The following is a 12,096-nucleotide window of genomic DNA, read 5'->3' on the forward strand; positions in this document are numbered from 1 at the left end:
GGCAATGCTGAAGAATATTCAAAGTACTATACAATAACACTGATTTGTCATGCTAACAAGGTTATGCATCAAATCCTTCAAGCTAGGGCTTCAGCAGTACTTCAGTCAAGAACTTCCAGATATACAAACTGGGTGTTGAAGAGACAAAGGAACCAGAAATCAAACTGCAAATATTTGTTAGATCATGGAGAAAGTAAGGGAGTTCTAGAAAACATCTACTTCTGCTTCATTGACTATGCTAAAGCCTTTGTCTGTGTGTATCACAACAAACTGTGGAAAACTCTTAAAGAGACCAGAATACCAGATCACCTTACCTGTATGCACATCATGAAACAACAGTTAGAATTGGTCATGGAGCACCAGATGGGTTCAAAATTGGGAAAGGATAATGTCAAGACAGTATATTGTCACTCTGCTTATTGTTATCAAGACAGTATGGTACTGGCACAAAGACAGAAATATAGATCAATGGAACAAAATAGAAAGCCCAGAGATAAATCCACGCACATATGGACACCTTATCTTTGACAAAGGAGGCAAGAATATACAGTGGATTAAAGACAATCTCTTTAACAAGTGGTGCTGGGAAATCTGGTCAACCACTTGTAAAAGAATGAAACTAGAACACTTTCTAACACCATATACAAAAAAATAAACTCAAAATGGATTAAAGATCTCAACATAAGACCAGAAACTATAAAACTCCTAGAGGAGAACATAGGCAAAACACTCTCTGACATACATCACAGCAGGATCCTCTATGACCCACATCCCAGAATATTGGAAATAAAAGCAAAAATAAACAAATGGGACCTAATTAAACTTAAAAGCTTCTGCACATCAAAGGAAACTATTAGCAAGGTGAAAAGACAGCCTTCAGAATGGGAGAAAATAATAGCAAATGAAGCAACCGACAAACAACTAATCTCAAAAATATACAAGCAACTCCTACAGCTCAACTCCAGAAAAATAAATGACCCAATCAAAAAATGGGCCAAAGATCTAAATAGACATTTCTCCAAAGAAGACATACAGATGGCTAACAAACACTTGAAAAGATGTTCAACATCACTCTTTATCAGAGAAATGCAAATCAAAACCACTATGAGGTACCATTTCACACCAGTCAGAATGGCTGCGATCCAAAAGTCTACAAATAATAAATGCTGGAGAGGTGTGGAGAAAAGGAACCCTCTTACACTGTTGGTGGGAATGCAAATTAGTACAGCCACTATGGAGAACAGTGTGGAATTCCTTAAAAACTGGAAATAGAACTGCCTTATGATCCAGCAATCCCACTGCTGGGCATACACACTGAGGAAACCAGAAGGGAAAGAGACACGTGTACCCCAATGTTCATCGCAGCACTGTTTATAATAGCCAGGACATGGAAGCAACCTAGATGTCCATCAGCAGATGAATGGATAAGAAAAGCAGTGGTACATATACACAATGGAGTATTACTCAGCCATTAAAAAGAATACATTTGAATCAGTTCTAATGAGGTGGATGAAACTGGAGACTATTATACAGAGTGAAGTAAGCCAGAAGGAAAAACATAAATACAGTATACTAACGCATGTATATGGAATTTAGAAAGATGGTAACGATAACCCTGTATGCGAGACAGCAAAAGAGACACTGATGTATGGAACAGTCTTATGGACTCTGTGGGAGAGGGTGGGAAGAAAAAAAAAAAAAAAAGAAATGTACTTATTCAGTTCAGTTTAGTAGCTCAGTCGTGTCCGACTCTTGGCGACACCACGAATCACAGCACGCCAGGCCTCCCTGTCCATCAGCATCTCTCGGAGTTCACTCAGACTCACGTCCATCGAGTCAGTGATGCCAGCCATCCTCTGTCATCCTCATCCCCTTTTCCTCCTGCCCCCAATCGCCCCCAGCATCAGAGTCTTTTCCAATGAGTCAACTCTTCGCATGAGGTGGCCAAAGTACTGGAGTTTCAGCTTTAGCATTATTCCTTCCAAAGAACACCAAGGGCTGATCTCCTTTAGAATAGACTGGTTGGATCTCCTTGTAGTCCAAGGGACTCTCAAGAGTCTTCTCCAACACCACAGTTCAAAAGCATCAATTCTTTGGTGCTCAGCTTTCTTCACAGTCCAACTCTCGCATCCATACATGACCACTGGAAAAACCATAGCCTTGACTAGATGAACCTTTGTTGGCGAAGTAATGTCTCTGCTTTTGAATATGCTATCTAGGTTGGTCATAACTTTCCTTCCAAGAAGTAAGCGTCTTTTAATTTCATGGCTGTAGTCACCATTTGCAGTAATTTTGAAGCCCCCAAAAATAAAGTCTGACACTGTTTCCACTGTTTCCCCATCTATTTCCCATGAAGTGATGGGACCGAATGCCATGATCTTCGTTTTCTGAATGTTGAGCTTTAAGCCAACTTTTTCACTCTCCTCTTTCACTTTTATCAAGAGGCTTTTTAGTTCCTCTTCACTTTCTGCCATAAGGGTGGTGTCATCTGCATATCTGAGGTTATTGATATTTCTCCAGGCAATCTTGATTCCAGCTTGTGCTTTTTCCAACCCAGCATTTCTCATGATGTACTCTGCATATAATTTAAATAAGCAGGGTGACAATATACAGCCTTGATATACTCCTTTTCCTATTTGGAACCAGTCTTTTGTTTTGTTATTTTATTCTGGCTATTTTTGTAGTTTCTCTCTGTTCCTTTATTTTTATCTTCCCTTCTTGTTTGATGACTTTCTTTAGTATTTTATTTAGATTTGTTTCTAAAATTTTTGTAAATTTACTATAACTTTCACCTTGTGGTTATGGTGAGGTACACATTTTGCATCCCTTATATTTAACAGTCTATTTTAAGTTGATATCAACTTAAATTTATACACACTCCAAAATTCTATGTTTTTATTCCTCTTATTTTATGCTTTTTCATGTCACATTTTATATCTTTTTATTTTATTTATCCTTTGGAAATTATTGTAGTCTTAATTAACTTCACTGATTTTATTTTTAAACCTTGGTAGTAGCTTGGCACCCCACTCCAGTACACTTGCCTGGAAAATCCCATGGACGGAGGAGCCTGGTGGGCTGCAGTCCATGGGGTCGCTAAGAGTTGGGCACGACTGAATGACTTCACTTTTACTTTTCACTTTCATGCATTGGAGAAGGAAATGGCAACCCACTCCAGTGTTCTTACCTGGAGAATCCCAGGGATGGGGGAGCCTGGTGGGCTGCCGTCTATGGGGTTGTACAGAGTTGGACACAACTGAAGTGACTTAGCAGCAGTAGCTTTACAAGTGATCAATCCAGTAATTTACTGTATATTTATTTACTTTTACCAGGGAGATTTTTACTTTCATATATTTTATTATAATTAAGTACTGCTATTTCATTTCATATTGAAGAAGTCCCTTTAACATTTTTTTGTAAGTCTGATCTACAGTAATGAACTCCTTTAGTTTTTGCTTGTCCAGAATACTCTTTATCTGTCCTTTAATTCTGAATGATAACCTTGCTCTCTGTGTGTGCTTAGTTACTCAGTTGTGTCCAACTCTTTGTGACTCCACAGACAGTAGCCCACCAGGCTCCTCTGTCCATGGGGATTCTCCAGGCAAAAATATTGGAGTGGGTTGCCATGCCCTCCTACAGGGGATGTTCCCAACCCAGGAATCGAATCCAGGTCCTCACATTGTAGGCAGATTCCGAGCCACTAGGGAAACCCAAGAATACTAGAGTTGTGTAGCCTATCCCTTCTCCAGGGGAACTCTTGACCCAAGAATCCAACTGGGGTCTCCTGCATTGCAGGCAAAGGATTCTTTATCAGCTGGGCTAACTGGGATACACGATAACCTTGCTAGGTAGAGTATTTTCAGTTGGAAGTTTATTTATTCATATGTTTTCTTTTCAGCACTTTGAATATGTCATGCCACTCCCTCAAGCTTGCAAAATTTCTGCTGAGAAATATGCTGATAGACTTATTGATAATTCTCTTTTATGTAACAATCTGCTTTTCTCTTACTACTTTTCAGATTCTCTCTTTACTTTAACTTTTGACATTTTAATTATAATGTGTCTTGGTGTCAATTTTATTTGAAACCCTCTGTGCTTCCTCTATCTGGATATCTGTTTCTTTCCCTTCATTGTGAAAGTTTTCAACCATTATGTCTTCAAACAAGTTGTCTGCCCCCTTCTCTCTTCTCTTTTTGGACACCTCTAATGCTATTATTATTCCACTGCATACTATCTTATAGGTCCCATGAGTTATCTGTATTTAAAAAATATATATTTTTTCTTTTTACTGCTCTGAATTAGCTGCATTGTTTAGTCTTTCAGCTCACTGATTTGTTCTTCTCCTTCACACAGCCTGATTTTGAACCCCTCTATTTTTCAGCTCAGTTATTTGCCAGCTCTGCAGCATCTGTTTTGTACCCTCTTATGTTTTCTGTCCTCTGTTGAAGTTCTCACTGTATTCGTGTCATCTTCTCCCAAGCTTATTGAGCATCCTTGTGACCATTGTTTTAAATTTTTTATCAATTTTTTATTACTTATCTCTGCATCAAGGTTTTTTTGAGATTTTTATTTCTTTTAGAACGTTATTCTTTTCCCTTATTTTGCTTGATTCTCTGTTTTTGTGTCTATATATTAGGCAAAATAGCTATCTGTCTTATTCTTGAAAGAGTGACTTTGTGTAAGAGATAAAATTTCTTGTTCAACCTTGCCCTTGCTCTTGTTTGATTGTAGAAAACTTTGTGAATATCTAAACTTCTCTATTAGTTCTGATATGTCCCTCTTACTGAGGGTGCACTGAGACCTGTCAGTTCACCAAGAAGAGGATGCACATTTAGCACCTAGTTTTAGACTATTGAAAGCCATATATATACACAGTCCTATGGGGTTTCAATTGTAATCTCTAGTGGCCTTCATTCCAGGAAATCTGGAGGTGTCTCCTGGATGACACTGGTAAAAAATTGTGACACTAAACATATATATATATATATATATATATATATATATATATAGTTCTCTCTTTCTGGGAGAACTTTTTAGCTGTAGTAAGGCTACAGGGGTGCACAAGGATGATATCTTACTGCTTACATTCTCTAGAATGCCTCCGTAGCTTCTGGATGTATGGGAAAGCTGAAGCCTATACCTTAGGCTACAGCTCTAGGCTATATAAACAGGCCTTTCATTGTTTTATTTTTTATTTATTTATTTTCCAGAAAACAGGAGTTATGTTTTAGTCAGTTGTGTATGCAATACCCCGGATGGAGGCCTGCCAAGTACTGTCTCTCTGATTGTTACAGTCTGGGCAACTCAAGAATGTCAGCCCCCTTGGCCACCAAGTAAGGCAATCAAGTATCTTCTATGTGGATTGTATGTGTCCAGTGGTTTTAGTTAGGCAGCCGGAGAGTATAGGGGACAAGGCACATTCACTAGCTTCAGAAAGGCAGCAGGAAAATGTCTTGACCATGTACACCTATGAGTTTCAGTAATGCATTGATGTGTTAGTGCTTTGCCTATGCACATGTGAATTTTAGGCTGGAAGATGGAAAATGCCATGATCGGTCAGTTCCAACAAGGAATTGGGGAGGTGTTGCATCTGTGGGTACTCTCCAGCTTTAGTAAGGCAATGGGATAGCATCCCAGTCTATTGCCCCTCTATGTCTTAGCAAGGCTGTGAAATGGTATTACCTCTGAGCTCACTTACCTATGCTAGTAGGGCAGGTGGAGAGTGAAATAATGGTATCTGCCAGTACCCCTGCCGCCCAGGAGAGTTTCAACTATTCCTTGATATTCAACAGATATTTTTGGATGAATTTCCTTCACATAGAGTCTAGAAGCTTTCAAACTATTTTCTCACTGGATCTCAGAGTAAGTGGGACTGCATGTGAACCTTTTAAAAAGAGGGTCTCAATTTCTTAAAGTATTTCTGTGGGTGCTTAGTCACTCAGTCATGTCTTTGTGACCCCGTGGACTGTAGCCCGCCAGGTTCCTCTGTCCATGGGCTTCTCCGGGCAAGAATATTGGTGTATGTTGCCATTTCCTCCTCCAGGGGATCTTCCCAACCCAAGGATTGAGCCTGCATCTCCTGTGTCTCCTGCATTGCAGGCAGATTCTTTATCTACTAAGCCATCAAGGAAGCCCCTTGAATTTTAGTTCTGTTGGTTTCCTAAGGCAGATATTTTGGGGCTTCATTTCTCCACTACAGATTCCAAGAGCATCAACCCCTCACTCCTCCAGGGGAAGCACCAGACTGGTAAGATTCCTCCATATTTTATATCGCATGTCACCGCCCCAGAGGTTCACAGTGAGACCGTCTTTGCTTTGTCTTGATGTGGTCCTTTAACCCTTTCTTGTGAAGAAGCAGTTCATCTATTTTTTTTGGATCTTTTTCAAAGGGGAATAATTCACATGTAGCTGTAGATCTGGTGTGTCCATGGGAAGAGATGCGTTCAGGATCTTCCTATGCTGCCATCTTGGACCCCTCCACTTAATTTTATTCCTTTCTGTTCTTTTAATATTTTCTTTTTCCTGTTTGTATTCACTCTCTTTTCTTTGTAAATTTAGCTTATTCTTCTATTCCTAGTTCCTTAAATTGGGAGCTTAGATCATTTATTTAACACTGTTCTTCTTTACTAAGTATTAATGTTATAAATTTCCCTTAAATCACTGCTTCTGCTATTTTCCACATTTTTGTTATACAGAGCTTTCACTTTTATTCAACTTAAAATATTTTATAACTTTCTTTGTTACTTCCTTTTTAACCCTTCAGTGATTTAGACATAAATTATTTAATCCCCAAATATTTAAAGCTTATCAAATATTGCTTTTGTATTAATGCTATTATATATTATAGTTTAAGAAAAGACTTTGAATAGTTTCTAGTCTTTTAGATTCATTAGTGGTTTTCATGGCCCAGAATACTATTTATCTTGGTGAATGTCCCAGGTGTATTTGAAAAGAATTTCTATTTTTATGTCATAGTTATGCTGTATAAATGACAATTTAGTTCATTTTTTGACATTTTGATTCAATCTTCTATACTTTTATTACTTTTCTATCTACTTGCTCTATTGATTGTGGAAAGAGATGATGATGTTTCCAACTATAATTGTAGAATTGTTTATTTCTTATTTTAGTTCTATCAGTTTTTCTTTCATTTACTTTGAAACTCTGTTACTAAGGAACCTAAATAACTCTGTTATTTAGGAACCATGACAGTTATTGGAGAATTGATTTTTCACAATTGCTTAATGTCTCTTGTTATCCTTAGTAATAGTCATTGTTCTGGAGCCTACCATTTCTCATATTAATATAGTTATTCCAGACTTCTTTTGATTATTGTTTGCATGGTATGTAGTTTTACATTTTCTTAGACTTTTGGCATATATGTGACTTTATACTACAGCTGAGTATCTTTTATACAGCTTATAGTTGAGTCTTTTTTATTCTTTACACAATCAGGTAAAATCTGTCATTAGATCTCTTTTTAGGTCATTTACTTTCTATGCAGTTATTTATATCAGTTTCTTTAGCTCTAATATTTTATTACTCATTTTCTCTTTTTTCTTTCTGTTTTTTTGCCCATTTATTCCCACTTTATTATTTTTCATTATATAAATAAGTTTTAGGATTTCATTTTAATTTACACACTAAGCTTCTGGTGATACTTCTTTGTATTATTGCTTCATTCTTTGCTTTAGGGATTACAACATACATATGCCTAACCTTTTGCAACCTAATTTTCTTAATATTTTAGTACTTCACATGAAATTCAGATGTCTTAAAAACATGTAAGACTCCTTATTATTACCACTCTCCTTTATTTTATATTTGTCAAATATATCTATATACATTTAAACCTACTGTCAGTGTGGTAATTTTTATTTTTAATATTTATGTGTATATTTACAAATAAAAAATAAAAATTACCACATGATAGTAGGTTTTTATTATATATAGATATAATAGTTTGAAAACTAAATATTTAGGTGTATATTTAGAGACTTCCCCAGTGGCTCAGTGGTAAAGAATCTGCTTGCAGTGCAGGAGCCGCAGAAGACTCAAGTTCAGTCCTTGGGTCAGGAAGATAACCTAGACGAAAGCATGGCAATCCACTCCAGTATTCTTGCCTATAGAATCCCATGGACAGAGGAGACTTGTGGGCTATTGTCCAAAGGGTTGCAAAGAGTTGGGCACAACTAAAGAGACTTAAACACACATGCGCATGTGCACATCTGAAAAAATATACACATAAATATTACAAAAATAATAGTTATATATTTACCCAGGCACTCATCACCCAAGTCATGGAACTCCCTAGTTGAGTTTCACTATTGGAAATAGCACAAGAGGAAAGATAAAAATAAAATATGGATACCCCCTGCCCTCTTTGGAACATGTGGTCTCCTTTTCTTTACTCCTGTGGCTAGAAAGATGAGATTTCAATTGGAGATTTAGTTGACAGCATGCTCACTGCTACACAGCCTCATGACTGGAGAGTTCCTTCAAAGCAAAGTTGCAAAAGAAACAAAAAATTGAGAATCCCACACACATACAGCTTGGTTCTCGTATTTTTTTACTTTTACCTATAAATCACTTGTAAGGGTCCTCAGGTAGTTGATTTTTTGCTTCTTATCCAGTTGCTTAGTAGAAGACACAGGCTAAAGAAGGTATACTTGACTGAAAGAAACATAATCCCATGTATGTTTCCCAGCATGAGAAAAAGATTTATGTCAAAATGAAAAACTACTCATGTTACATGTAAAATAGAGCACATGACATATTGATTTCATATAAGACTTTGGATTTATGCAGTAAACAAGATACACAAGCTTTATGTAAATTTAATGAAAAACATAGTATTTAAATTGAAATGTGCTGTGTGAGGAAAAAACATTTTTTGTGTGTGAATTGCTAGGAACCAGATAAACTGGATATCATGTGAATCTATAGAAAAAGTTTCTCCTTGACCTTTCTGAGTAAATTTTACTGCTATGATGTGTACCCCATAGTTATTTAAAGAAATTATCTTTACTAAAAAATACAGGTGAAAAACAAAAGGACATGCTTAAATGGAGTTTTCATGATTTGACATAAACTGATTCTGGCTCTTAAATATTTTATTAATTTGTTTTTTAAATGATGCAAAAAAATACATACAGTGAAATTACAGAGATCAGAGTTTAGGATTTAAACTTTCAAAGGAAAGATGTACAACAAGCATAAATGCTATATCTATAACAGAGTGGTTTGACCTCTGTAAACCTTGTTTTCTTTTTTTAAAATTTTATTTTATTTATTTATTTTTTTAATTAATTTTATTTTATTTTTAAACTTTACATAATTGTATTAGGGAGGAGGGTTCAGGATGGGGAACACATGTATACCTGTGGTGGATTCATTTTGATAAATTTTATTTTATTTTTAAACTTTACAATATTGTATTAGTTTTGCCAATATAGAAATGAATCCGCCACAGGTGTACCTGTGTTCCCCATCCTGAACCCTCCTCCCTCCTCCCTCCCCATACCCTCCCTCTGGGTCGTCCCAGTGCACCAGCCCCAAGCATCCAGTATCATGCATCGAACCTGGACTGGTGACTCGTTTCATCATCTCTAAAAATGGAATAATAACTTTACTCTTTGTTAAATTTATTTGGCAGGTTATATAAGCAAGCATTTACAAAGTACTTCACCATGCTTCTAGTGCTTGATGCTCAGTAAATGACTGTTGATGTCATTATTATATTCTAGTATTGTATCAGATACTAGGGAAATGAACCATAATGAAAACACATACCAAGTCTGAAGAAACAAGTAGAAAAACATACTAGTGAAAAGCTATGTAACCACATTGTAATCAAGTTATTGAATTACAACACAATAATTGTAGAAGCTTTAATATAATAAATGCAACTGAATGTGGAGATGGAAGCAAAAGGCCATTTTATTATGTATGTTATCTCACACTATCTACATGAGGTTTTCCATCAATATGAAAAAAGATTACGTAAAATGTTTAAAAAATGAGATCTCATCAATGTTGGGGTAAGAAAAATCTCTAAGGTATATCATTATGAAGATGCAGAGATACAAATGATTGTATGCTGATTATGCTGCCATTTGAGTAAAATGAAATACACTCATGCACATATATATGATTATTATTGTAATGATACGTAGAGAAAAACCACAAACAGTATTTGTCCTGGAGGAGAGATGGAGTACAGTAACAAAACAGAGATTTGCTTTTCAACTTAAAGTTTTCAAAATATTTTCCATTACTTTATATTGTGTCTTATGTTATTAGAATTTTAATAACACAGTTAGGGAAAATATAATGTTGGAAAATATAATGTTGGAAAGTATTTTTATGTATTAATAAAATGTATATAGAGTAGTAATTCAATAAAGGCTAATATTTTAAGCACCTAATTAATAGTATCATTTAATTAAAGAGTTCCTTCTAAGATCCATTAGCTAATTACATTTTTTATTTATTATTATCATCCTTCCAAAATTCTTGGTGAATTTCCAGAACTTCCTTAAGGTGTCAGAAATATTCATTGATCTGCATACAGACTAAACTATTATCAAATGTCTTACAATTTTCCAATATTTCTACCATTCCTTTCATTTTTCCTGTAGTTTGCTAAGCTCAGAATGACATTCTCTGCTTCCTTTATGACTATTCTATACATGAATGAAGTAGGGATTTCTGAGACTCCAAAATCCAAGGGCTTTACTTCAATAAACTTTGCTCAGGTAACCATGCGTTTCTCCAACTAGGTCACCTGGACTCTGGATTGAGGCCACTGCTTCATCTTTGCTGCTCTAAGACATACATTGGGTCTCTTGGACTTTTCCAATATTTTAGTTTGACTTCTTCTGCATGGCAGCATGGCATGAACCTATTTTATGTATGTGTATTTTGTCACAAATATGTATATATTTTTAAAATATGTATATATAAATTATAAATACACATATGTGTATACATATACATATATATGTAATTTCAACCTAAAGCACATTGGGCCTCTTATAGCACTCATGATTTTAAAGTAAGTTGTTAAACTATAGGAGTTTGTAGCAGACACAGCAGGCTGCCTATTAAATACTCATTTTCTCTTTGTGCTTACTAAGACAGCCCCAGTTCTAATTGGGGTGACATTATGCTTTGCTAAAAATATGCTTTTTACCAGCCCATCTGGGTGCTAGGTAACAGCGATGTTGCACATTTCTGTACAGGGCCACCCCCTCAGTCATTCAGGGTTTCAAGCGAATGTTTTGTGGGCCTCTCTTTCTATAAACAGTTTGATTAAAAATATGTTACAGACTTCTGGTGAGCTGCATTAGACATATTTCTCCTGATGAATGCAACTGAAAATCCTGATTATTATATATAAAACAAACATAGAAAGATGCTGAATGGTGAAGAAAAGTAGATAGCCTGTCTAGGAATATGGTAACATAGGGATGATATAAGGTAGTAAATTCTTTTGGTTTTCTCTGTCTTGTATATACCAGACTGTGAAGCCAACCACCCGGAAATATCAATGGACACATATTTAAGAAAAATAAATAAAAAATAAACAAGAAAAGCCTGCTTTCTCTGTTAAAGGGCCAAGAAAGGATAGACATGCAAGGAAAAATGTCTTGGAAATAACCACTCTACTCCAGTAAAACAGCACATAAAAAAAAAAAAAAAAGGAAGTACTCCACTCTCAATTCCATCAGCAAAAACTGAGTGGAAAACCAAAATTTCACAAGGTGTCCCAAACTCCTGGTCAGGGTAACGTCAGAGAAGGCATGGTCAGGAGCCAGCACCTTCCTCACCAAAGATCTTGGAGTGTCTTAATAAGTTCACCACTCTGTTCAGACTAAGTTGACAGCAGAAAGGAAATCTATAGATCTCTCCCACCCATGAGTAACAAAAAGCCTCTTTCCTGACTGCTTGGAGGGATGGCAGAGGGGCTCTTATGGAGAGTTAAATTTCTACTAAGACTTACTGAGAACAGTGCTACCTTCTCCATGGTATCAGTGGAGGCCACGTGCAGAACAGTAAAAGAACATCTCTGTCCTTCCTAGCCAGGTTGATATA

Source organism: Bos mutus, chromosome 2, assembly GCF_027580195.1.
Source record: "Bos mutus isolate GX-2022 chromosome 2, NWIPB_WYAK_1.1, whole genome shotgun sequence".
Lineage (NCBI taxonomy): Eukaryota > Metazoa > Chordata > Mammalia > Artiodactyla > Bovidae > Bos > Bos mutus.